This window comes from Phyllobates terribilis, unplaced genomic scaffold (assembly GCF_046119375.1).
Source record: "Phyllobates terribilis strain yellow unplaced genomic scaffold, ASM4611937v1 Scaffold_1__5_contigs__length_1240528914, whole genome shotgun sequence".
NCBI classification, from domain to species: domain Eukaryota; kingdom Metazoa; phylum Chordata; class Amphibia; order Anura; family Dendrobatidae; genus Phyllobates; species Phyllobates terribilis.
The window spans coordinates 197177368-197203137 of NW_027362761.1; positions in this window are offsets into that span (position 1 = coordinate 197177368).

Consider the following 25770-nt stretch of genomic DNA (forward strand, 5'->3'; position numbering starts at 1 on the left):
CAACCTTTTCATTTTAATAAAGACCAAAAAAATGGTCATTTTTGAAATTATAAGCATTAGCAGGTTGTTAGAAACTGAAATCAAACAGTTTTCAACTCAAAACTTTATTCTAGGTGATGTTACATTTTCACATAGGACCCCTTGTTCGAAAGGAGCTTCTGAACTCTCTCGTCCATTGAATTTGTCAGGTTTTGGATGGTTTCTGCTTCAATTGTTTTGCATGAGGACAGAATACCCTCCCAGAGCTGTTGCTTAGATGTGAACTGCCTTCCGCAATCATAGACACTCCTTTTAATGATGCTCCAAAGGTTCTGAATGGGGTACAGGTCAGGGGAGCATGGGGGTCACACCATAAGTTTGTCCCCTTTTATGCCCATATCAGCCAGAGATGCAGATGTTTTATGTGCAGCATGAGATGGTGCATTATCATGCAGAAAAATGATCTTGCTGTGAAATACACGGTTCTTCTTCTTGAACCATGGCAGGAAGTGCTGTTTGAGAAAATCCACATACATTATGGAGTTCATCTTTAGCGCCTTCAGGGATCCTAAAGGGGCCAACAATCTCTCTCCCCATGATTCCAGCCCAAAACATTACTCCACCTCCTCCTTGTTGGCGCTGTAGCCGTGTTTGCGTGGGGTGTCCATCAACCAGCCATCCTCCACTCCATCCATCTGGACCATCGAGCGCTGCACGGCACTCATCCGTGAACAAAACAGTTTTGAAATCAGTCTTCATGTAATGTTTGGCCCACTGGAGCCGTTTCTGCTTGTGTGAAGTGGATAGAGGAGGTCGACAGGATGGCGTATGCACAGCTGCAAACCTCTGAAGGACCCTGCATCTTGTTGTTCGGGGGACGTTGGAGGCACAAGCAGCTTCAAAAACTTGTCTGCTGCTATGACAAGGCTTTTTTGCCGCTGCTCTTTCAACCTGACGTAATTGCCTGTAGGAAAGAGTCCTCAATTTGCCCTTATCAGCACGCACACGTGTGTACTGTGAATCAGCTACATACTTCTTGATTGCCAAGACACTTCATCCTGATCATCGCACAATGTTGATTGTAGTCATGCCTTGACCTAAACACTCCACAATTTGTTGCTTCTCAGCAGCCGACACATCCTTTTTCTTTCCCATTTTGGCAGAAAATGTAGGCTGCTTAATAATGTGAGACAGCCTTCTTAAGTAGTCTTGCCTTTCATTGGACACACCTGCCAAACTAATTAGCACAGGTGTCTGCAATTGCTTACAGTGATATAAAGAGCCCTGACACACATCACCATCAATGAGTTTAACTGACAAACAAACAAATTCTTCCCTTATCACTCCTAAACACTTTTTGCATAATAATTTGGAACGCAGTGTACATGTGCTTTTCCACAAAACACCAGTGGTTCACATAGTGAATCTTACAGTTCTAACTTGCCAACCGTGGTCTGTATGGAGTTGTTCAATAAAGGGCCCAAAATTAAGATAACATAGATGGGAGAGGTCTCTATGAATAGGAATTCCTAAGTATTTGATACCCTGTGAGGGCCAGGCAAAGGGAAAGTTGGACTGGATGGAATCCTATATGGATTTGGGGAGGGAGACATCGAGGGCCTCAGACTTCGCTGCATTGATTTTAAAATTTGACCATGTAACAAAGTGATCTATTTCAGCCATAACAGCATGGATGGATATATGTGATTGAGTGATATATACTAGGACATCATCAGCAAATAGAGAGCACTTGTACTCGGTGCCTCCCACCTCAATCCACCTAATATTGGGGTTATGGCGAATTGATGAGAGCAGGTGCTCCGTCACTAGGATGTATAAGAGAGGGGACAGAGGACATCCCTGCCTTGTCCCATTGGTGATTGTGAAAGGTGATGAAAATGTTCTGATGCACCCCCTGGGCCTTGGGACACCCGGAGCCGGACCCTTTTTGGTGGATGCTGGTGGTTGTAGTCTTCGTGGCGGCGACCCGGTTCCGTGGCTCAGGGTGGTCAAACCAGTGGCGGAACTATTTATGTGGTTTTGATGTTTAAATGTCTGACTACGCCACCCGTGGATTGCGGTCAGAGTGAACCGCCGCTGCAGGGCATACCGCTGAGGCTGGTGTTGTGGGTGCAGCAGAGCATAGCATAACTCCCCACGGGAGGAGTATAGCCTCAGGGCAGTGTATGCGGAGGATGGGGGTGATGGTGCAGGGCAGCAGCAGTAACGACACGGAGTCAGTGATGCAGTCCAGGGCCTTTACTCACAGTTCTTATTATCCAGACCACGTCTGCAGGTAACGGCTGCCCACGTCGTACTGTGCTCACCAGGTGAGGGGCTCAGACAACTCCCAGATAACTTTGGAGCGCTTCACAGGACCCCCTATGTGTGTCCTTTGTCTGGCCTTTCTTACCAACCTTTCTGTCCGGCTGCCTCGGGCCTCCTCTTGGTAAACTTGGCGCCAGTTTCCCTGACCCTATGTGGTGCCTTCCTAGCGGGTGTAGCGAGGGGCTGCGCCACATAAAATGTCACAGCCTCCGGTTTCTAGCTGAGGGTCGTTTCCTGCCTCCACTAGTTTCGGGGATCGGTCTCCCCCTTTGGCCTGACCCCTCCACGCAGGTGGATTCGGGCATGCGGTGGCGACTCGCCCGTCCGCACCCCTGGGATCCCTTCATTCCTCGTTCCTGGAGCCTTCTCCGCTCCTCTTCCTTCCTTCTCCCTCTTCCAGGCCTGGGCCTCTGTTACTAGGCCCGCCTCCGGAGCAGAGCTCATGCAGAGCCCCTGCTCCCTGCCACTTCTGCTCAGACTTCTCTGCACTGAACTAAGATGGTGCCCACCTTTTATACTCCCTTCTCAATGCACCCAGGAACTGCTTCCTCCCTGCTCCTGCACTACAGGGTTCCCCTTCCTCAGTGTTCCCTCCCCCCACTCCAGCCAGGGACAGGGACTGTCGTGCCCATCTCAGAGGCATATTGGTCGCCCTGCCCCACGGCAATGTGGTGTAATGCATGCAGGTGTCGGGTCCTGATCCACACTCCATCCTTACCTGAGAGTGAGATATCACACCTCTGGGTGAGGTGCAATACCTCTGTAGCAACCGAGCCCTCAGGGTGCTACAGTTCCATTTATCTTCAGCCTAGGTGACGTATTGTGATACAGGGCCGTGATTTTGGCTATAAAAGGGTCCCCTAGACCCCTACCCCAAGCTTTTTAAGAGAATCATATATGGCGTGCCAGGAGACTCTATGGAATGCTTTCTCAGCATCCAACGAGAGTATCTAATTACAAATTTTTAACTGCATCTAGCTCAGGAAATACTTTGTGCCTAGTAGCAGTGTCTGCTAGTCAGCGGATTATCCCGGCTGTTAAGCAAGCTACACCACCTGTAGTTTAGACACTTAATTTTTTCAAAGGAAATGCTTCGGGACCATGGGATACTCAGTGAAGAGCATCAGGAGGCACCCCAAGGCATAGGGGCTGGGACTGGCAGTAGGATGCCTTGCGGTGGACAGCCGAGCTCGATCCTTATAAAAGCTTTTTAACTGCAGCAGCTTTAGTGGACGCTACTGGAGCTGGAATTACGCGGCTGCTGGCATGAGACTTGCCCTCCAATAGATCCTTGTAAATGGATTTAAAGTGTATTCATTCAAATTAGAGAGACAATTTAAATTAAAAAGCTTAGAGCTGCCTCCACCACAGGGGGGCTCGCTCGACCCACCAGCGGACAGGCACCAGTATTGGGAGAGGGGGGCTGGCCATCAGGGTTCACCGCGGCTCTGGCACAAACCCGGCGACACGGAGGTGGCACGGGCAGGAGCAAACTGGCCGTGTCGGCTTCTCACTTTTTGGATTTTAGAAGGGCATGACATGCCTATATCTGTGTCTCCCCCTCCTTTTACTCCTCCACCTCTTTTATTTTCGCATGACTATATGTACTTGTCACTTTTCCATGTGTTAGTTATGTCTTCTGAGCAGTTTGTCAGCTTTTGGACACCTTTGAAGGTGTTTTCTATGTGTTTCTATGTGTTTTTGTTTGCCTGCCATTGGTTTTAACGGTGTTCGAAGGTGTTCGACGAACAGTTCGATGAACAGTTCGGCGAACACACGGGTGTTCGACGAACCGAACCGAACTCGAACACTACGGGGGTGGCTCAACACTACTCCGAATACTTTGCAGAAGATGCTTAGACTCAGGAGTTGTTCCCGATATGTATGAAAAAAGTGGTTCTGGAGATAGACTTAAAGGTGGCAAACTGACTTTGACATTTGAGCAGCACACACGAGGAAATTCCAAGATAAACTTTTTTGCTTGACAATGTTCGCATATTACATCCATTTGGAATATTATGACTTTCAGATGTGACCTATAGTTTTGAATTGCGTCATAGTGAAACACTTTTAAACTCAAGTCAGCCAGCCTACATCTTTGCCTAAGTTGCATAAGTCATATGGGGTAATTTTGAAGAAGTTCATCCTTTTGTTCAGATGTTTCTGCTTCCCATGATCAAGCCTGTCTCATCCGATCCTCCTGAAGACGATGTTCTCAGTGTTCAGATGTTTCAGCTTCCCTTGATTCAGCCTGTCTCATCCATTTCTCCTGAAGACAACATTCTCATTGTTCAAAGATTACAGAGCAGATTCAGGTTTCAAAATGTGCTGTTCAAGTTCTTTTGAAAAAGAACTAAGAAATAGACACTGCTGTTGCCCTCAGACACAGTGGTCAGTCTAGGAAACTCACCGCAGCAGATAGAAGACACATCGTGCTCCCCTTTAAAATCGGAAGATGTCCAGAAGTACCATCAGCTCAACACTGGCAGCTACAAGTAGGAACCAGATAGACAAATTTACTGTTTGGAGAAGGCTAGCCAGAAGTGGTCTTCATGGAAGAATTGTGGCCATAAAGCCATACCTTTGATATGAAAACAAGGTCAAGTGACTCAACTAATAACATAAAAACTTGGGTGCACATAAATGGCAGCATGTACTTTGGACTGATGAGTCAAAATTTGAAATACCTGGCTGTAACAAAAGGGCTGGGGGTAAAATGATGAGTGCCTGCAGTCAACAGTAAAAATGGTGGAAGTTCCCTGGTAGATTGCGACCGCATTTCACGAAATGGAATTTGGTTAAGATAAATGGTGTACTCAGTGCTGAGAGATACAAGCAGATACTTATCTGCAATTTCATTGCATCTGCATCTGCAATCCCATTAGGGAGGCATCTTATTGACTTAAAATTTACTCTTCAGCAGGACAACGACTCCAAATATAAAACAAATGTCATAAAGATCTCTCTTCAGTGGAAAGAAGAATAAGGATTCATGGAAGTGATGATATGGCCTCCACAGAGCTCTGATCTCAACATCATTGAGTTTGTTTTGGATTACATGAAGAGGCAGAAGGATATGCATGAGGCTTGATCTGCAGAAAAGCAGTGGCTAGTTCCCAAAGATGGTTTGAGCAAATGCCAATTTCCCTCATAAACTGTGTGCAAGTATACCTAGAATATATGATGCTGTTTTTTTTGTGGTCATATCAAATATTGATTAATTCCAGATTTATTTTTATTCATTCACTTTGCAATTGGTTAATTAATGCAAATAAACTATTAACACTTCCTTTTTTAGAACATTCTTTTTTACAGCATTTGTCCAGTTTCCTAAAACGTTTGCACAGTTTTGAGCTCTGTAATGCAAACAGTCTTATAAATGTCACAGTGCAGGTAAGACTAAACATGGCTGCTCAGGTGGTGCAACTATTTCCTGATGTGCATCAGTTTGTAACACCAACAGATAAACCATCTAATCTACCATGCCATATATGTTATAAGTGTTGCTGCTGCTGCCTCAGATATTTATAACAATTAAAATTTTTTGAAAGATAGTTGCAGTTATGGAAATTATATTATTTTGGTTTGATAATTTTAACTCCTTAAAGTCCGGGCAACTCTTTGTTTTTGCGCTCTTGTTTTTTCTTCCTGCTCTTCCAAGAGCCATAATTTTTTTTTCTATTGACATAGCCATGTGGGGACTTGTATTTTGCATGACGAGTTGCACTTTTGAATGGCACCATCTATTTTATCATGTCATGTACTGGAAAGCAGGAATAAAATTCCAAATGTGGCAAAATAGCAAAAAAGCGCAATTCCGCAATTGCTTTTTTTTAATTTAAAGTGTTAATTTTGATATAAAAATTACCTAGCAATATGATTCTTCAGGTTAGTACGATTACAGAGATACCAAACATACATAGTTTTTGTTTTATTTAAGTGGTGAAAAGAAATTCAGAAATTTGTAAAAGTATACATTTTTTCTTGTGATGCCATTTTCTGAAAGCTGAAACATTTCCAATTTTCAAGATATGGAGCTTTGTGGGGGTTTGTTTATTGCTCCTCGAGCTGATATTTTTATTTATATCTTTAATGGCTAGATATGATGTTTTGATCGCCCCTTATTACATTTTTTGTGTTGTTATGTCTACCTAAAAATGCAATTCTTGTGTTATGATTTTTTTTTTGTTACGCCATTTACCTATCGGATTATTTGTTTTAAATTTTGATAGATCGGACTTGAATGCAACAATATCAAATATCTGTATTTTTTTATTTGCTTTTATTTATTAATTTTTAATGAGGGGAAAGGGTGATTTGAACTTTTATATTTTTGTACTTTTTCATATTTTTTTTGTCTGTTCTCTCAGGCGACTTGAACCTGCAATCATCTGATCGTCTGTGCTATATACTTACGCTTGTACTATATAGAGCAATACCACTGTATTGCTGTATACAGCTAAATTCATGCTCTCGTATGAGTATCAGCTACATGCTGGGTCTTCAGTAGACTTCTAACCATCATGACAACCCATTGCTCCTCACGATCACATCAAAGGAGCGCCCGTTGGCACAAAGAACAGCGCGCCTCCCTGCCGGCATGCTGTCATTGCCGCTGTTAGATATTGACAGCAGCATTCGATAAGTTAACAGCCTTGGGCGGAGTTCTGTTTCACTTGCGGCTGTTAAAGACAGATGATGGCTCATTAAACCAGCTATCATCTGCTGGCAAAAATGTGGGCTCGACATAAGAGCCCGCATCAGAGTCAGGGAAATGACATATGACAACATATGATGTCCTCTGAAAAGCAACTTAATGTCAATAGACAATGTACACAGAAATCTGTGATGTGGGCGGAGTTAGCTTTCTGAGCTCTGCTACATGCTACATCTAAAACCTCTGATTGTGTCACAACCACTGCACCTGCAGGAAATTAAGTGATACATTGTTGGAATAGTTGTCACTCGGTCATAAATGCAAGTAGCAACTGTTGCAATTGATCAAATGCTTCACGGATTAGGGAACAAAGATTTTCCTCGCAATATGCCAGTTCCACACCCCCAAAAATTCTTAGCAATTTTTGAAACAGATCAGACTTTGGTAACAAACAGTGCAGTCATTGTGTCACCGTGGCCTGGATGCCACAAATATATTAAAGCTGTGTCTGAGAGCAAGGGGGAGGTTCTCTAGTCAGGGGAACATTAGAATGCAGTACCTCCTGTCTCAGGCCAGTAGGGGGAGCAGGCTGCCCCTATAAAAGCTGGTACTGGGGGCAGGGTTAGAGAGAGCTGGACGACCTGTCTCAGGATTCAGGTCCCAGAGCAGAGAGGGACAGTTGTATTTCACCCTAAGAGTAAGTGTGGCAGGAGGAGAACCATAAGCCAGAGACAAGAGGCGAAGTGAGCCTGTCTTGGCAGATACAGGACTTAATTTACCAGACTTTGGTGTCTGAGGCTGGGAGGATTCCACATCCCCCAGCAGATAACCAGTCCGCAGGGGACTGTATATTCCTTGGCCTAAGAAGCCTGGAGGCCCTGCCACAACAGAAGGGACCAGCAAAGCCGTACCAGGCTGGGAGCAGAAAGGAACCCACATCGCAGGCCATACAGGCGAGAATACACGGAAAGCTCGGAAACGTGGGCTGTTACCCTATAACGAGGAGATAGCCAGAAGGAGCACAGAAAGCACGGTAGGCCTACACCCTCACCCTGACCAGGGCCAATTTCCCCGTTGCTCTCAGACATCCAGGTCCCCTCCTAGCCGAGACTGTTTGTGGGTCAATTTACCTGTTCTAGAAAAGACCCTGGACTGCAACCTGTTGTCTGTGTGCTCCTTGCTCCTCCAGCACTATCAGCACTGGGACTCTCACTACCATCACTCCCACCATCCACTACACTGCCCTGGGGCTGCACTCTTCCCGTGGGGAGTCACACCATCCCAGCAGCATACATCATCAGCCCCAGCGGTCTGCCTTGCAGTGGCGGTTCCTAATGACCGCAAATCCACGGGTGGCGTAGTAGGACATAAACATCAGCACATAACGGACTACTACTGGCCTGACCACCCTGAGCCACGGAACCGGGTTGCCACTACTACTCCCATCGTTCCCCTACTGCCCGGATCCGAGTGCCCCACGGCCCAGGGGGCGAGTCATCATTGTAGTCAAAGAATTTTGGTTTGATAAATTTTAACAATTTTTCCCTTCTAATCTGCCCTGCTCAAGCGATGCACACGTGTCCAAATGACCACATAAAAACAAATCCTAGGATTGAGGAACGTCACCTAAACATGCTGCAACAGACCACAGTATAAAAGTGTATATACCATTACCAAACCAGAATATTAAAATAGGTATGCAAAAAGTAAAATGTGTATAACTCTGTATGATTTTTTTTAGATTTCTTTTTTGGGGGTGGGGATAATTTTTTTGTTTTAAATTCTTCCCTTCCTTAAAAAAAATTGATATAATTATATAAATTATGGCCCCCTTGACAGAGAGGTGATGGAAACAGTGGAAGTAGGGATAGAAAGAGGGAAATAGAATGTTCTTTCCTTTTTTCATTTTTGCTTTCCAAAAGATGGCAACCTTCGAGTGGGGAATATGGATGGGTTATTTGAAGAGGTTCAACTATATTATCTTTTTATGCATAGTGATTTTTTTAAATAGCTTGACTGTCTTTCAATGTAGGAGGCACACTTTCTATGATGCAGCCTTGGATTCAGGATTTTGCTTTAGTTACAATGATGAAAAGGTGACAGGTGAAGTGATGGTGTTAATTTTATCTCATTTGTCCCATCCTCGAGAATTGAATTAAAGAGTTTGAATCTACAGTGACCTGGAAATTTGACTTGAAGACACATCTCGGTTGATCGACCTGCTCATCTCTAGTCAGCAGTTCACTGTAAATCATTGCATAAATTGTTATTCCAATCAACTATGAAGTCAATGTAAGATAAGTTAACTATTTAAGTATGGTCTGGTTGTTCAAAGGTAGTTCCAGGAAATGAGAATACCTAACACATCATAAGGTGCATCTTTATTACATCAATACTGAATATTTTACTAGTAATAGCTAATAATATATCATATTGATGAAACCACTATTCTAAATTCAATAAATCAAAAGTATTTCAAGAATTTGATGTTGGCAAATCATTTTCCATTTCTTTTCATAAGCTGGTTTTATATTTGTGTTAAGTACACAAATGGCAATTGATTGTTTATAAATTGAACGCCTAAGTTAAAAGCTAAAAGCTAAAGATAAAAGAGTAAAAAAGATTAAAGAAACTGTTCAAAGATCACACAAATGATGGATTTCGATCTGACCATGTTGATTTTTACAATAACAGTTACCTAGTCTGACAGTTCTTACTCTCAGCCATGCTACTTTATGAACATCACTTGCTTTTATATTTAACCCCTTGGCATCAGACAGATTTGGTCTTTATTCCAGACCATTTTTTAATCACTTTTTCATTTTCGAATTGCAGCAGCCATAACTTTTTCATTTTTTTTTGGCAACATAGTCATGTGAGGGCTTGTTTTTTCTCAGTCTCATTGACTTCATTTTGGAATTCATAGCACATATTAACAGTGTGACAAAGCCACTGGCAGAATACTGGAGGGGAGATATGTTTCACTGAGGCTGTTAGCTTCAGTGATGTGAAACATTGAAGTCTTCTCCTGCATAGAAGGTGCAGAGAGGGTTAATCAGCCATTTAAAAGGGCATGTATTATAGGTGAATGACCAGAAGTGTGGGCAGGAAGTCATTCACCATATCTCCACTACAGGGTGTGGTCTGGGCTTTAAATAGCCAGCCTTTTCACTCAAGTGTTGGTCAGTATCTGGAGGACAGCTCCAGAGAGAGGAGCTTGTGTTTTGTTTTGCTAATCTGAACCATGTGGGTTTGCTAATCCTGAGTGGCCTGACCCCGGCAGGTGAAAGAACTATGCTGGACATTTTCTTATTTTGTTTTTCTATTATGCCAGATGGGCTGTGTTTATTTTTATGAACTCTACTTTGGGTTATGCTGTTTAATAAACAAACAGAAAATTTAGAGAGACAGTGTTCCGTGTCTACCTCTCCATGGGCAGCTGAGTGAGCGGATCTACCACAACAGTTTTTAATTAACTTTTTAATGTGAAAGAAAATAAACAAAACAATAAATCTGTCATTATTTTTTGTGTTTTAAATTTTACACTGTTCACCATGCTACATAAATAAGGTGTTAAAAATTCATTGTGTGGGTCAGTAAATTTTATTTACTTTTAATTACTTTTGCCCAATAAAAAGACTCTTTGAAAAATATTTCTTTGGGGGTCACCATATTCTGAGAGCCATAAATTTCACAATTTTTCTATAAGCCAAGCTGTATGTGGGCTTCATTTTTCAGGACAAAGTAGTTTTCATCTGTGCCATTTGTTGATACATGTGACTTTTTAGCTACTTTTTATTAACTCTGGTAGACAAAAAGACTAGTGATGAGTGAGCACTAAAATGCTCGGGTACTCGTTGTTCGAGTCGTACAAATTGGAATGCTCGTAACGAGCCCAATGTAAGCCTAAGGGAAACTCAAGCATTTTTCCGGCGGCTCCCCCCAGCGGTCTGCAGAGGGCCTAAAAATTGCACAAATTGATGGGAACAGTGCACAAATGACATGGCAACAGCATGGGGAAGACCCCTGGAAGCATTTCTGACTCCCAGGTCACTGCTGACAACAACGTCAGAGGTATTGCGCAACTTTTAGGGACTCACAATTAAACATAAAAAACTAAACCAAAAAGGATTTTCCTGGAAAATATGTTAAGGAATATCCTTTCCAGGGTAATGACTTGTATATAAGGCAAAATAAAAAGCCAAAAACAAAAATTCTTCTCCACGCCTTGGGCTATGTTCACACATAGCATTTTTGATGCGTTTCTGCACCTTTGCATTGCTTTCAACGGTGAAAAAACATTTACCAGTAAATGTAATTTTAACATTTTACTACCTTATTTGGCCAAGTGGTGTATGACATCATCAGACACATCCTGTTTCATTTATGATGGAGGGACTCTGAAAGTCACAAAGACTATTTTTATATGGCCATCAGATGGCCCTTACTATTCTTAAAGGGCCAGCAGTCGGCTATGCTTTGTTGTTCCCATTATTAACGAGTGAGTCTCCTTAACTGTTATTGCGTATGCAGTGACTGCAACGGCTGCCAAAAATTTGGAGGAACTCCAATGCCCCTTGCAAGAGACGTAGAGGTTAGAGGGCCTCCTGTACAAAATGCTGACATTATTAGGAAGTGTGTCTCCCATACTGTTTGCCTATGCAGTGACTGCAACGGCTGCCAAAAATTTGGAGTAACTCCAATGCCCCTTGCAAGAGATGTAGGGGTCGGAGGGCCTCCTGAAGATAATGTTCCCACTGTTAGTAAGTGGGTCTCCCATACTGTTTGTCTATGCAGTGAAGCAACGGCTACCAAAAATTTGGAGGAACTCCAATGCCCCTTGCAAGAGACGTAGAGGTCAGAGGGCCTCCTGCAAAAAATGCTCACATTATTAGGAAGTATGTCTCCCATACTGTTTGCCTATGCAGTGAAGCAACGGCTGCCAAAAATTTGGAGGAATTCCAATGCCCCTTGCAAGAGACGTAGAGGTCGGAGGGCCCCCTGAAAACAATGTTCTCATTATTCGGAAGTGGGTCTCCCATACTGTTTGACTATGCAGTGAAGCAACGGCTGCCAAAAATTTGGAGGAACTCCAATGTCCCTTGTAAGAGACGTAGATATGTTGGTATGGTACATATGATGGTGATATGGTGGTGAAGGATGAGGATGCGGAGAAGGAGGAGGAAAAGAGCAAATAGACAAAATCAGGAAGCATATACCCATGTTTGGATGTGAAGACAGAGGTCCATGGGAACAGAGTTAGACCTCCCAAAAAACAGACACTGTATTTGAGTTTATGTTACGCTGCTATCATTTGGTGGTGTTGAGAAGTCTGGCCCAATTCAACCCTTGTTCATTTTTATAGCAGTCAGCCTCTCAGCAATTTCAGCTGACAGGCGGATGCGCCTATCGGTTATAATTCCACCAGCGGCACTAAAAACCCGCTCTGACAAAATGCTAGCGGCAGGGCAGGCCAGGACCACCAAGGCGTAGAGAGCCAGCTCATGCCACGTGTCCAGCTTGGATAACCAATAATTATAATGCACAGAGAAATCACGGAGGACGTTGGTACGATCGGCAAGGTATTCCCTCAGCATCTTCCGCAACTTTTCCCTCCTTGAGAGAGTACTCCGCGTATAAGGGCTTGTGCAATTGGAAGGTCTGAGAAAACTGTCCCAGAACTTAGACAGTGGTCCTCAGCCTCTGCTTGATTTAATTTGTATCTCTCTCTCCTGTACTCCTTAGTTGTCCAACGAACTGTGACCTCTACCTCCAAAATTTGTAATAAAAAAACTTGTGTCATAATTTTCCGTGACCCGTAATATTTTCATTTTTCAGGATATGGGGCAGTATGGGGGACTTCTTTTTCCCTGAGTTGATGTTTTTACTGATACCATTTTGGGGTAGATACGATAATTTGATCGCCTCTTACTACATTTTATTGCAATGTTGTTGAGGCCAAAAAAAACGTAATTCTGGCATTTTAATTTTTTTTCGTTTCGCCAGCTACTAATCGGATTAATTTATCTTATATATTAATAGATCGGACATTTCTGAATCCCAAATACATGTATATTTTTAAATTGTTTTATTTTCAATGGGTCAAAAGGTGGTGATTAGAATTTTTTCATATTTTTTAAAACTTTTTCTTTAATTTTTTACTGAATTTAATAGTCCTTTTTATTGGACTTGAAGCTGCGATTATCCGATTGATTGTACTATACATATCAGTGTTTCAGCACTGCTATGTATTGCAAAAATCACATTCTCCTATGAACACCAGCTACAGGCTGTCTTTCACAGGAATACCATCAAGACAGGCATGGGGGGTCTTCAACAGTCCCCCGGCTGTCATGCAAACCTATCTGGTTACTTATGCTATACATAGCAGTGCTATTTCCTAAGAACACCAGCCATTGGCTGGTTTTCACAGAGGGATCATTATGACGGGCACCTGGGGGCATTAGCAGACCCTCGGCCATCATGGCAACCCTTTGGCACACCGCTCCACCCACGGCTGTTAAAGGCACATGATGTCTGATTAAATCAGTTATCATGTATGGGGAAAGATGTGGGTTCAGCGTGCGAGCCTGCGTCAAAGTCAGGGACGCAATTTTTAACAGGGCTAAATACCAATCATGGTTTGAAATAATTTTATTTATTCTGAGATTTGATACAGTCATGACAATGCCAAATTCATATGGGTATTTTTTATGTTCTGTTAGTTTAGGAAGGAAATTACTTTTTGTTACATACTACTTTTTGATTACTATTTATTTTTGCTATTTATTTGCAATGGGCATGAACAAAAAACATTAAATTGCGGGCAAAGGGTCTGAATACTTATGACCATGTGATATATCAGTTTTTCTTTTTTAATAAATTTGCAAAAATTTCTACATTTATGTTTTTTTTTCAGTCAAGATAGGTACAGAGTCTACTTTAATGAGAAAAAAATGAACTTTTTAGAATTTACCAAATGGCTGCAATGAAACAAAAAGTGAAAAATTTAAAAGGGTTTGAATACTTTCCGTACCCACTGTATATCTATTATCTATCTATCCATATATCTATCGATCTATTATCTATTTATCTATCTATCCATATATCAATCTATCCATATATCTATTATCTATCAATATATCTATACCAGCTATTGAACCCGTTCTATGCCCGGGTGGCAAGCATTTTTATTGGCATATGGTCTCCCATGCTGGTATGTGCTGCCCCCCTCCTGGTATTTGTGCTGCCCCCATCCTGTCCCCACCATCCTATCCTGGTATGCATGGCACCCCTCATACCTATCCTGTAATGCATGGCACCACTCATCCCTATCCTGGTATGCATGGCACCCCTCATACCTATCCTGTAATGCATAGCACCCCTCATCCCTATCCTGTATTGCATGGCACCCTTCACCCCCAATCCTGGTATGCATGGCACCCCTCACCCCTATCCTGGTAGGCATGGCACCCCTCACCCCCAATCCTGGTATGTATGGTACACCTCACCCCCAATCCTGGAAGGCATGGCACCCCTCATCCCCAATCCTGGTATGCATGGCACCCCTCACCCCCAATCCTGGAATGCATGGCACCCCTCATCCCCAATACTGGTATGTGTGGTACTCCTCATCCCTATCCTGGTATGCATGGTACCCCATCCATGATCCCTATCCTGGTATGTATGATATCCCTCTTCCTGGTATGCATGGCACCCCTCACCCCCTTCCTGGTATGCATGGCACCCTCACACCCAATCCTGGAATGCATGGCACCCCTCACCCCCAATCCTGGTATGCATGGCACCCCTCAACCCCAATCCTGGAAGGCATGGCACCCTTCATACCCAATCCTTGTATGCATGACACCCCTCACCCCCAATCCTGGTATGCATGGCACCCCTCATCCCCAATCCTGGTATGTGTGGTACTCCTCATCCCTATCCTGGTATGCATGGTACCCCATCCCTCATCCCTATCCTGGTATGTATGGTATCCCTCATCCTGGTATGCATGGCACCCCTCACCCCCATCCTGGTATGCATGGCACTCCTCATCCCCATCCTGGTATGCATGGCACACCTCATCCCCAATCCTGGTATGTGTGGTACTCCTCATCCCTATCCTGGTATGCACGGCACCCCATCCCTCATCCCTATTCTGGTATGTATAGTATCCCTCATCCTGGTATGCATTGCACCCCTTTCCCCCATCCTGGTATGCATAGCACTCCTCATCCCCAACCTGGTATGCATGGCACCTCTCATCCCCAATCCTGGTATGCATGGCACCCCTCATCCCCAATCCTGGTATGCATGGGACCCTTCATCCCCAATCCTGGTATGCATGGCACCCCTCACCCCCCAATCCTGGTATGCATGGCACTCCTCATGCCCAATCCTGGTATGCATGGCACCCCTCATCCCCAATCCTGGTATGCATGGCACCCCTCATCCCCAATCCTGGTATGTGTGGTACTCTTCATCCCTATCCTGGTATGCATGGTACCCAATCCCTCATCTCTATCCTGGTATGTATGGTATCCCTCATCCTCGTATGCATGGCACCCCTCACCCCCATCCTGGTATGCATGGCACTCCTCATCCCAATCCTGGTATGCATGGCACCTCTCATCCCCAATCCTGGTATGCATGACACCCCTCTCCTCCAATCCTGGTATGCATGACACCCTTCACCCCCAATCCTGGTATGCATGGCACCCCTCACCCACCAATCCTGGTATGCATGGCACCCCTCATCCCCAATCCTGGTATGCATGGCACCCCTCATCCCCAATCCTGGTATACATGGCACCCCTCATCCCCAATCCTGGTATGCATGGCACCCCTCATCCCCAATCCTGGTATGCATGGCACCTTTCATCCCCAATCCTGGTATGCATGGCTCCCTCATCCTTAATCCTGGTATGCATGGCACCCCTCATCCCCAATCCTGGTATGCATAGCACCCCTCATCCCCAATCCTGGTATGCATGGCACCCCTCCGTCCCCAATCCTGGTATGCATGGCACCCCTCATCCCCAATCCTGATATGCATGGCACCCTTCATCCCCAATCCTGGTATGCATGGCACCCCTCATCCCCAATCCTGGTATGCATGGCACCCCTCATCCCCAATCCTGGCATGCATGGCACCCCTCATCCCCAATCCTGGTATGCATGGCACCCCTCTGTCCCCAATCCTGGTATGCATGGCACCCCTAGTCCCCAATCCTGGTATGCATGGCTCCCTCATCCCCAATCCTGGTATTCATGGCACCCAGCATCCCCAATCCTGGTATGTAGGGCACCCCTCATCCCTATCCTGGTATTTATGGCCTCCTCATCCCCCCAATCCTGGTATGTGTGGCCCCCTCAACCCCCAATCCTGGTATGCATGGCACCCCTCATCCCTTTCACGCTGTACACACATGCAAAAAAATAAACACTTATACTCACCTTTCATCCCTGTGCTCCAGAGCTTCTGTGTCCTGTTCTGCCTGATGCCGGGGGAGGAGTACGGCGCTGGAGTACGCACGAGTCCATACCGCGCTGTCTGGTGCCATTTTGCTGAAGACACACTGCAAATGTGTCTTCAGTAAAATGGCACCGGATAGCGCTATGCGCATGCGCCGATCTGACGCCTTCACTCCTGCCCCGGTCTCTGGCGAAGAGAGGCGCCGTGGCAACTCTCCTCCTGGTCAGGTAAGTATGTAAGTATGGCGCCGGAGATCGCGGTATGTGTTCAGTGTCTACGCATACCGTGATCTCCGGCGCCATATACTCCTCTTACCTGTAACGGCTGGATGCGGTCTTCTGTCTGGAGCCAGTCTGCGAGTCGCGCCTGTGCAGTCTATAAAGGCTTCAGACAGAGACACGCATCTCCAGTTATATTATAGATAGCTATCATATATCTGTTATCTATCTATCTATCTATCCTTATATCTATTATTTATCTATATATCTATTAATAAATCTATCCATATATCTATTATCTATCTATCTATCCATACATATACTGTATCTATTATCTATCTATCTATAAATCTATTTATCTATCCACATATCTACTTATCCATATATCTATCCATACACAGTGAAGGAAATATTTATTTGATCCCTTGCTGTTTTTGTAAGTTTGCCCACTGACAAAGACATGAACAGTCTATAATTTTAAGGGTAGGTTAATTTTAACATTGAGAGATAGAATATCCAAAAAAAAACAAGAAAATCACATTGTATAAATTAGATAACGTTATTTGCATTTTGCAGTGAGAAATAAGTATTTGATCCTTCTGGCACACAACACTTAATACTTGGTGGCAAAACTCTTGTTGGCAAGCACAGCAATCAGATGTTTTTTGTAGCTGATGAGGAGGATTACGCACATGTCAGGAGGAATTTTGGTCCACTCCTCTTTGCAGATCATCTCTAAATCGTTCAGATTTTGAGGCTGTCGCTTGCCAACTCAGAGCTTCAACTCCCTCCATAAGTTTTCTATGGGATTAAGGTCTGGAGACTGGCTTGAGACCCTAATGTGCTTCTTTTTGAGCCACTCCTTTGTTGCCTTGGCTGTATGTTTTGGGTCATTATCTTGCTGGAAGACCCAGCCACGACCCATTTTTAATGTCCTGGCAGAGGGAAGGAGGTTGTCACTCAGGATTTTATTGTACATGGCTCCATCCATTCTCCCATTGATGCGGTGAAGTAGTCCTGTGCCCTTAGCAGAGAAACACCCCCAAAACATAATGTTTCCACCTCCATGCTTGACAGTGGGGATAGTGTTCTTTGAGTCATATCCAGCATTTCTCTTCCTCCAAACACGGCGAGTTGAGTTAATGCCAAAGAGCTCAATTTTTGTCTCATCTGACCACAACTCCATCTCCCAATAACTCACAGGAACATCCAGGCGTTCATTGGCAAACTTCTGAGGGCCTGCACATGTGCCTACTTAAGCAGGGGGACCTTGCGGGCACTGCAGGATTTTAAACTTTTAAGGCGTAATGTGTTACCAATGGTTTTCTTGGTGACTGTGGTCCCAGCTGCCTTGAGATCATTAACAAGTTTCCACCGTGTAGTTTTAGGCTGATCTCTCACCTTCCTCATGATCAAGGATATCCCACGAGGTGAGATTTTGCATGGTGCCCCAGATCGATGTCGATTGACAGTCATTTTGTATTTCTTCCATTTTCTTACTATTGCACCAACAGTTGTCTCCTTCTCACCCAGCGTCTTACTTATGGTTTTGTAGCCCATTTCAGCATTGTGCAGGTCTATGATCTTGTCCCTGACATACTTAGAACGCTCTTTGGTCTTGCCCATGTTGTAGAGGTTAGAGTCAGACTGATTAATTTAGTCTGTGGACAGGAGTCTTTAATACAGGTGACTATGTAAGACAGCTGTCTTTAATACAGGTAACGAGATGATTAAGAGCATCTAACTGGTCCGTAGGAGGTAGAACTCATTATGGTTTGTAGGGGATCAAATACTTTTTTCTCAGTGCAAAATGTAAATAAATTTATCTAATTTATACAATGTGATTTTCTTAATTTTTTTTGGATATTCTATCTCTCAATGTTAAAATTAACCTACCCTTAAAATTATAGACTGCTCGTGTCTTTGTCAGTGGGCAATCTTACAAAAACAACAAGGGATCAAATAATTATTTCATTCACTGTATCTATTATTTATTTATCCATATATCTATCCATATATCTATCTATCAATCAATTTTCTATTTATCTATCAATCTATTGTCTATCCATATATCTATCTACAGTATATAGATAAATATATAGGTAACAGATCGATAGAAAGATATATGGATAGATAGATAGTTAATAGATATAGGTAAATAGAAAGATATAATGATATAGATAATAGATATTTGGATAGATATATAGATAGATAGATAATAGATTGATAGATAGATATATGGATAGATAGATAGCTAATAGATATATGGATAGATACAGTGGTGGCCAAAAGTATTGGCACCCCTGCAATTCTGTCAGATAATACTCAGTTTCTTCCTGAAAATGATTGCAATCACAAATTCTTTGGTATTATTATCTTCATTTCATTTGCTTGCAAGGAAAAAACACAAAAGAGAATGAAGCAAAAATCAAATCATTGATCATTTCACTCAAAACTCCAAAAATGGGCCAGACAAAACTATTGGCACCCTCAGCCTAATACTTGGTAGCACAACCTTTAGCCAAAATAACTGCGAACAACCGTTTCCGGTAACCATCAATGAGTTTTTTACAATGCTCTGCTGGAATTGTAGACCATTCTTCTTTGGCAAACAGCTCCAGGTCCCTGATATTTAAAGGGTGCCTTCTCCAAACTGTTTTGAGATCTCTCCACAGGTGTTCTATGGGATTCAGGTCTGGACTCATTGCTGGCCACCTTAGAAGTCTCCAGTGCTTTCTCTCAAACCATTTTATAGTGCTTTTGGAAGTGTGTTTTGGGTCATTGTCCTGCTGGAAGATCCATGACCTCTGAGGGAGACCCAGCTTTCTCACACTGGGCCCTACATTATGCTGCAAAATTTGTTGGTAGTCTTCTGACTTCATAATGCCATGCACACGGTCAAGCAGTCCAGTGCCAGAGGCAGCAAAGCAACTCCAAAACATCAGGGAACCTCCGCCATGTTTGACTGTAGGGACCGTGTTCTTTTCTTTGAATGCCTCTTTTTTTCCTGTACACTCTATGTTGATTAGAGATGAGCGTTGTTCGACTCGAACTGTTCGCCAATCTCAAATTCGAGCTGTTTTGGGCGGTGTTCGAGCCGTTCGGCGAACACGAACAATTTGAGAAAAATTCGGCTGTTCGAGGTTATGTTCGATTACTGTTCATGCACCAAAATCATAACTGGATTTTTTCTCAGTAATGATGAAAATTAATGTTAATACGCAGTTTGAGTGTACAGCGGGGAGGGGGGAGGGGCAGGGGATGGATCTCTGCAGGAATAATGAAGATCTCCATTTTTTTTTCTCTTTCAAGCATTTACAGTGGGGCGGTGCAATCTGTCAGCCTATCAGCAGCGCACACACGGAGCGAAGTGTTTTTTTTCACACAAGCAAGGGCATGTGTCATTGGCAGTGTATGTCACATGTCCTTGCCCTACAAGACCCAGCCATTTTCCCCGTCGTCACCATTTTCTCACTGCTGCAGCTGCGTGTTAGACGGCACCGCTGTTGCTGTGTGCGCTATACCTTGTTAATTTCAATCCAATTTTCGCACAAATCTACAGATAGCTTGGGAGTAGGGAATAGTTGTGATTGCAGTCCTTTTAAGGACTAGGTTACAGCATTTCCTACGACTTTTATCAGGCTGGTCTGTGCTCTTAACCACTTCGCGCCAGAGCCTGTTTTTGCCTTCGTGACCGGGCCAATTTTTTCAATTCTGACCACTGTCACTTTATGAGGTAATTACTCTGGAACGCTTCAACGGATCCCCCTGATTCTGAGATTGTTTTTTTGTGACATATTGTACTTCATGATAGTGGTAAAATTTCTTCGATATCACTTGCGTTTATTTGTGAAAAAAATGGAAATTTGGCAAAAATTTTGAAAATTTTGCAATTTTCAAACTTTGAATTTTCATGCCCTTTAATCAGAGAGATATATCACACAAAATAGTTAATGAATAACATTTCCCACATGTCTACTTCACATCAGCACAATTTTGGAACCAAAATTTTTTTCTGTTAGGAAGCTATAAGGGTTAAAAGTTGACCAGCGATTTCTCATTTTTACAACAAAATTTACAAAAACATTTTCTTAGGGACCACATCTTATTTGAAGTGACTTTGAGGAGCCTTTATGACAGAAAATACCCAAAAGTGATACCATTCTAAAAACTGCACCCCTCAAGGTGCTCAAAACCACATTCAAGAAGTTTATTAACCCTTCAGGTGCTTCACAGGAATTTTTGGAATGTGGAAGAAAACAATGAACATTTAACTTTTTTTCACAAAACTGCTACTTTAGCCTCAAATTTTTAATTTTCACAAGGGCAGCCAGAAAAAATAGACACCAAAATGTGTTGTGCAATTTCTCCTGAGCACGCTGATACCCCATATGTGGTGCAAAGCCACTGTTTGGGCGCACGGCATGGCTCGGAAGGTAAGGAGCGCCATTTGACTTTTGGAATGGAAATTTGACTGGAATCGATAGCGGACGCCATGTTGCATTTGGAGAGCCCCTGAGGTGCCTAAACAGAGGAAACCCCCAACAAGTCACCCCATTTTGGAAACTAGACCCCTCAAGGAACTTATCTAGATGTGTGGTGAGCACATTGAACCCCCAGGGGCTTCACACAATTTTATAATGTTGAAGGGTGAAAATAAAAAAACACATTTTTATCACAAAACTGCTACTTTAGCCTCAAATTTTTAATTTTCACAAGGGCAGCCAGAAAAAATGGACCCCAAAATGTGTTGTGCAATTTCTCCTGAGCATGCTGATACCCCATATGTGGTGCAAAGCCACTGTTTGGGCGCACGGCATGGCTCGGAAAGTAAGGAGCGCCATTTGACTTTTGGAATGGAAATTTGACTGGAATCGATAGCGGACGCCATGTTGCATTTGGAGTGCCCCTGAGGTGCCTAAACAGAGGAAACCCCCAACAAGTCACCCCATTTTGGAAACTAGACCCCTCAAGGAACTTATCTAGATGTGTGGTGAGCACCTTGAACCCCCAGGGGCTTCACACAATTTTTATAATGTTGAAGGGTGAAAATAAAAAACACATTTTTATCACAAAACTGCTACTTTAGCCTCAAATTTTTAATTTTCACAAGGGCAGCCAGAAAAAATGGACACCAAAATGTGTTGTGCAATTTCTCCTGAGCATGCTGATACCCCATATGTGGTGCAAAGCCACTGTTTGGGCGCACGGCATGGCTCGGAAGGTAAGGAGCGCCATTTGACTTTTGGAATGGAAATTTGACTGGAATCGATAGCGGACGCCATGTTGCATTTGGAGAGCCCCTGAGGTGCCTAAACAGAGGAAACCCCCAACAAGTCACCCCATTTTGGAAACTAGACCCCTCAAGGAACTTATCTAGATGTGTGGTGAGCACATTGAACCCCCAGGGGCTTCACACAATTTTATAATGTTGAAGGGTGAAAATAAAAAAACACATTTTTATCACAAAACTGCTATTTTAGCCTCAAATTTTTAATTTTCACAAGGGCAGCCAGAAAAAATGGACCCCAAAATGTGTTGTGCAATTTCTCCTGAGCACGCTGATACCCCATATGTGGTGCAAAGCCACTGTTTGGGCGCACGGCATGGCTCGGAAAGTAAGGAGCGCCATTTGACTTTTGGAATGGAAATTTGACTGGAATCGATAGCGGACGCCATGTTGCATTTGGAGTGCCCCTGAGGTGCCTAAACAGAGGAAACCCCCAACAAGTCACCCCATTTTGGAAACTAGACCCCTCAAGGAACTTATCTAGATGTGTGGTGAGCACCTTGAACCCCCAGGGGCTTCACACAATTTTTATAATGTTGAAGGGTGAAAATAAAAAAACACATTTTTATCACAAAACTGCTACTTTAGCCTCAAATTTTTAATTTTCACAAGGGCAGCCAGAAAAAATGGACCCCAAAATGTGTTGTGCAATTTCTCCTGAGCACGCTGATACCCCATATGTGGTGCAAAGCCACTGTTTGGGTGCACGGCATGGCTCGGAAGGTAAGGAGCGCCATTTGACTTTTGGAATGGAAATTTGACTGGAATGGATAGCGGACGCCATGTTGCATTTGGAGAGCCCCTGAGGTGCCTAAACAGAGGAAACCACCAACAAGTCACCCCATTTTGGAAACTAGACCCCTCAAGGAACTTATCTAGATGTGTGGTGAGCACCTTGAACCCCCAGGGGCTTCACACAATTTTATAATGTTGAAGGGTGAAAATAAAAAAACACATTTTTAACACAAAACTGCTACTTTAGCCTCAAATTTTTAATTTTCACAAGGGCAGACAGAAAAAATGGACCCCAAAATGTGTTGTGCAATTTCTCCTGAGCACGCTGATACCCCATATGTGGTGCAAAGCCACTGTTTGGGCGCACGGCATGGCTCGGAAGGTAAGGAGCGCCATTTAACTTTTGGAATGGAAATTTGACTGGAATGGATAGCGGACGCCATGTTGCATTTGGAGAGCCCCTGAGGTGCCTAAACAGAGGAAACCCACAACAAGTGACTGAATTTTACAATCTACTCCTCTGTATAAATTAATCTAGTGGTGGGAAAATAAGTAGGTAAATGGTCACTAAACCCATAGATGAATTCCCACAGAGGTGTCATTTCCATAATGGGGTCACTTCAGGGGGGATTATGCTGTTCTGGCACTTTTCAGAGTACCAGAGCTAAAGAATCCCCCCTGAAGTGACCCCATTTTGGAAATGACACCCCTCTGGGAATTCATCTATGGGTTTAGTGACCATTTTAACTCGATGGATGATTTCCAGAAACAAGCACGCAATGGAAGGTTTAGATTCTGGAGAACCCCCCCTGGAAATTAAGTGAGCTCTACTCGAATATGTCATTCAGTAAATGAACCAAATGTTTGAATGACAAATTGGGATACATTTTTACAGTTTAAAAACGTGGTTCTGTGTGGTAGATTTTAAAGCAGTCAGTGACGCATAAGGCTGGCAATGATGGGCATTGTGGGCAATAGTAGCGGGTATCACGCCTCATTCCTCTCTTAGTACATACACAACATCTTTTCTGGGGGTTCCTTCTTGTTTCCGTTGCTGGAATAAGTGCAATAAAATGTCGCTCAGTGAGTCTTTTCACATCCTCAGATTCTAATGGATGAGCGGGGCTAACACTTTGAAAGACAAGATTTTCAATTACCTTTTCTTGATAATCAAGAAAAGGATCTGAATTTCCTGCTTTTTTGTACAACACAAAAGAATTGTATGTGGCCACCTGAAACAAATAGATAACCAACTTTTTATACCAGGTATAGGACTTTCTTGATACCTGGTATGGCTGTAGAACCTGGTCTGCAAGGTCCACACCCCCCATGTGTTTGTTGTAGTCAATGACTGACACAGGTTTTTGCTTCGGAGTGGTGGATCCTAGTTCTACAGTGGCCCTTGTGGCATCTGTGTGGATCGAGCTGAGGGCAAAAATATCCCTCTTATCCCTATATTTCAGGGCAAGCAGCTCTCCGTTGCGTACAGCCCCTGACTGCCCCTTTTGGAACTTTTGGTTGACCAATGGTTGTGGAAACCCCTGACGGTTTTTACGGATGGTCCCACAAGCCCCGATGTTGTGTTCAACCAGACTTATAAATAGGGGTATGCTGGTGTAATAATTGTCCACATATAGATTGTAGCCTTTTTGAAAAAATGGACTTATCAGCTCCCAAACAATTTTTGCAGATGTCCCCAGATAAGTAGGGCATCCTGGTGGGTTTAGTTGGCTATCTTTCCCCTCATATATGCGGAAAGCGGATGTGTATCCGGTTGAACTTTCGCACATTTTATAGATCTTTATTCCAAACCTTGCCCTTTTAGATGGGATAAATTGCTTGAGGTGCAGTCTTCCTTTGAATTTTACAAGGGACTCATCTATAGAAATATTTTGTGTTGGGGTGTAGAGGCTTAAGAATTTTTCTGACAAATTTTCAATGATGGGTCTAATTTTATATAACCTGTCATGTTCTGGGGCATTTCTGGGCAGGCATTGACTATTGTCGTTAAAATGCCAAAACCGCATGAGCATTTCATAACGGGTCCTAGGCAGAATGACTGAAAACATAGGGGTGGCTTGAACAGGGTGGTTGGACCAGTAGGACCGAATGCTCTGTTTTTTAACAAGCCCCATGGCAAATGTAAGTCCTAAAATTTTTTTTATTTCCGGGACATTAGTTGGTGTCCATAAATTTGCCCTAGCATAGTAAGATCGGGGATTCTGGCTTATGAATTGGGATGCATATAAATTTGTTTGCACGACAATATGCTCTAGCAAGCTGTCTGTAAAAAACAAATTAAAAAAATGAATTGGTCCAAAATCTTCCACCTCCACATTTATACCAGGAGTGGCGTTGAAATCAGGGCTGAATGGAGCAGCCGAATCCGAAGCCTCCCATCTGGGAAATGCTAGATCATGTGGCAAAGCCCCTTGTACACTGGCGTGCGCCAATTCACTAGTAGCAGGGACAGCGCTTGTACTGGGCAGTGTTCCCTGATTTGGAGATGTTTCTCCAGTAGCGCTATTTGCCCCTATTGTTGTACTGGTCCTTGGGCTTGAGGATGGACCAGAATCACTGCTCATTTCTGAGCTCTCAGTGTCGCCGCTACTAAAGCCCTCAAAATCCACATCTCCATCTGAGATTGCGCTGTCATCAGTGTCAGAACACAGCAGGGCATACACCTCCTCTGCGGTATAAGTCTGACGGGCCATTTTATTTTTAGATTTTTTGACTGGACTGAACGGACCGGACTGAACGGACGGGACTGATCTGACAGGACTGACTGACCTGACAGGACTGACTGACCTGAAAGGACTGACTGATCTGACAGGACTGACTGACTGATCTGACAGGACTGACTGACTGACAGATCTGACAGGACTGACTGACTGGACTGATCTGACAGGACTGACTGACTGGACTGATCTGACAGGACTGATAGATCTGACAGGACTGACTGACTGACAGATCTGACAGGTCTGACTGACTGACAGATCTGACAGGACTGACTGACTGACAGATCTGACAGGACTGACTGATCTGACAGGACTGACTGACTGATCTGACAGGACTGACTGACTGA